Below are 3,320 nucleotides of genomic sequence, written 5' to 3'. Positions count from 1 at the left end.
AGTTGCAGGTTGAATCCAGCCTTTTTGGTTCTAGAATGAAGTCAGATTGAGCAGCTCAGAAATGAGTAGAGAAAGTTAGCTAAGAAGCTGCCATGTTGGTCTGCTTTGAAATCCATTAGCAGACAGCCTTATGTAAAGCGTTCGTCCAATCAGATGGAGCCATCACGGTTGTGGGAGGGTGTGGCCTGTTTTCTTGCTTGTCAGTGGTCATTGAAGAGGATTTGATAACTGCTAGTGGCAAGTGGCCTGACAAGCCAGACCCACATCAAGATGTTGGGACTGGGAACACACCATTGGCAGGGCTCAATCCAACGGGCAGGATAAACGATTATCTTTCAAATTCCCTCTGCGGGCAATAGGATCGTTTTACAACCAACCAGAGCAACGAAGACGGTGACGTTGTCCGAGCGCCAGCAGCAACATCCATCTTCTTTGTTTTCAAGTAGCAGGGAATTCACGCAGAACCGTCTCAACTCCGCCATCATTATGTTGAGCCCGCACACCAACTCTGTCCACGATGTGATTGCCCTGACTAGGGTTTGTTTTTTCCAGCTCACAAGCCAATGGAGAGATGCTAGACGATGCTGGCTGCAAATTACGTTTGCTGCCGCTAGGGTGCGTCTATATTTCTAGGCTAAGTAGCAAGCCTACTGGTGTGAAATGCTGGGAAGCGAGGCGATCCCTGCCGTCAAAAAAAAGCCACAGTGGTACCATGAGATTGGTGTTTGTTATTAAAAAAACTCAGGAGCAGCTCAACTCTGGATATATTGAGAACGCTGAGGGGCCTTTGATGCATACAGAATCATTTAATTAAATCTTAGGCAAAGAGAATTAGATCATGAACCCAAACACCTCAGCACAGACAAAAAAAAAATCTGAGCCTAACCATGCTGCAGTAGAGTTCATCCTTAGGTGTGTGTGTTTAGTCAACTATGTATTCCAAGTGTGTGGGTGTGGATGTTATCTAATTTTGGGACCTTGGAAGACAGAAACACTCACCCAAGACTTTTTTTTATTATCACACAGCTGCTGAGTCACCCTCAACTCTGAAGACCCAGAGGTGACCTACGGCCTGGTTTAAAAGTGTTTCCAAATTGAAAATGTTGAGCTTTAACCCAACCTAGCCTTGATCAATGACAGTTAACTTATCCCTTGCATTCCACACTGTGTTGCCATTGTCTAATTCCGTTCTCTAGGGGAAACAATAACAAACTTTGACTTATCAAGCTACATGCTGAAAAATGCAAGTTTTGAAGAAAATTTAGTGAACAGTTAACTTAATTTAATATTGTATGTGGTTTCTTTTACCGGGTGCAAGCCAAAACCAAAGACAATTAAAGATATGGACTGTCTGCGAGCTTCTCCTGACAATACAATTTGTCGACTATGCAACAGAAAGTCGCTTGATTATGACACAAACGTCTGCTTCGGAGCCATACCGTGAGGGATAAGGTAATGGGGCCTTTTATACATTGTCGTGTTTCTTTAGAAATAAACAATGAACAAATAACTGTGAGTGCTTGGTATCATTAAAATGGTGCCATATGAGCTATGCTTTGTGGCAGTTTGCTTACCCCCTTGGCCAAAACAAGTTCCTTACTGAGACCATTTTGCAGAGCCACTGTCTCTGCTAATGGACCTTAAATCCCAAAATGATTGTCATTGGTTTAAAGAAACGCAAACAACCCATACCCTATTTTCCCCCCTATCCAAGGAATGTCTGTGTGGAAGAGCCAGACCTTTGTCTGCAGCACTGTGGAGATAGATCTGGCAAAGCCAGACTAACCTGAATCAGACCAGACCAAACAACCGCTGTGTCACGACGGTGACCCAGTGTTTCCCAATCCAGCAACGGGCGTGTTCACATAAAAGAGGCGGTTTTTGCACAGCACAACCACTCGCAAACATCTACTGGAGCCGCATATTTTTACACAAGAAGAGCAACTATTATTCTACATCAATAGAAGAACACAGACACGGTTTTGCAGGCAAAAGGCAATTAAGTCGCTGCTTCCTAAAACAGGAAGGAAAGCTGGCAAAAAAGAGGACTCATTTACGTAAATGCATAAATCACAACGCCTATCAATATCACTTATCAGTCAGGCACAAGATCTGACCATAATTACAGTTGTGTTTTCCATAAACTGTTATACTGTTAATAAAGCCTATTATTTCAGTTGCAACCCTGGCAGTGGGAAGCGATTGTGAAAGCAAATTAAAAAAAATATAAAAACATAATTCACACCAATGTGCTCATTGGCAACCCACGCCTCAAGAAGCCGATAAAATAGCCCATTCTCAGCTAAGCTAATTCTCGCAGCTGAAAATCTAAGTCTTTCATAAAAATACCCATCTAAATGTTTTAACTTTTATAAGCGCACCTCTCTCTCTCCGCACACCGAGCTCCACCGGATCTTCTACGAGTGGTAGTGACGCAGTTGTTAACCGAGCATTGATTGGTCAGTAGGTGGTGCTTTTACACCGGTTGATCTCCAATCTCCAACATAACCTGCTCCCGACCAGGTTCAGTGTTCAGCATTAGTTACCACAGCAATTTAAGGTGTTAACGACTGATCCACCAATCCCTGGGCTGAACCTGAAGTTACCCCATTGACGCCAAATCTTGCTTCGTCGTGCAGGCCGGGGGTACCACTGACTCAATTTACACAGCATGAGTTCATAAAATGGATATTCTACCTCAGTGTTCCATTATGTTTCTAATTGTCAACAAATCCCAAGAAAAGGACAAAACCAACAATGGCAGTCGCTGTGAACCATTTCACTCTGTCTTAGTGGCAAGAACTTAGGATGTAAATCATTAGCAGGTACTATACTATTGTTTCTGACAGCAGGACAGTGTAAGCAGGACTAAGTCTAAATAAACTACAGTGTGTGTGATCATGGTAACGAAGAAAGGTGTCACCCAGTGCTACAGTGTGCCTCACTGATGTCTTTTTAATATTTTTGGACTACAGTGGAGCTCTTCGGCACAGAGAATTTAAATTGATCAGCCTTTCATACACACACACAATCCTTGTTTCTATTAGATCCTTTGACAAGAAAAATAGAGACCACCATCAATGTCTAAAATAAGGGGAAAATAATATTGAGATACTCACTGACACCCTAAGGCAGAATAAAGGAGGGGCTTTATAGATATTAAGTATAAAATAAATAGCACCACTACTTCCAGGATAAATCCAGCCAGTGAAGGAAAGAGAGAGGAAGAAAAGCTATTTGAAGCTGAAAACATGACCTCTGTAGAAGGTTCAAGAACAACTGACAAAAGCAGCAGTTCTACTGTAAAACAAGGCCTCACG

At 42.6% G+C, this 3,320-nt stretch overlaps 1 long non-coding RNA gene across 1 annotated transcript in view; it reads left to right on the top strand.

Annotated features, from left to right (window-relative positions):
• Positions 1-463: 463 nt before the first annotated feature.
• Positions 464-3,320, top strand: part of LOC117938056 — a 16,035-nt gene continuing 13,178 nt past the window's right edge. The window contains exon 1 of the long non-coding RNA XR_004655320.1: positions 464-638. This is a non-coding gene — a long non-coding RNA (uncharacterized LOC117938056). The remainder of the gene's footprint in view (positions 639-3,320) is intronic.

Source organism: Etheostoma cragini, chromosome 22 (assembly GCF_013103735.1).
Source record: "Etheostoma cragini isolate CJK2018 chromosome 22, CSU_Ecrag_1.0, whole genome shotgun sequence".
Lineage (NCBI taxonomy): Eukaryota > Metazoa > Chordata > Actinopteri > Perciformes > Percidae > Etheostoma > Etheostoma cragini.
This window is presented reverse-complemented; position numbering and strand designations above follow the sequence as displayed.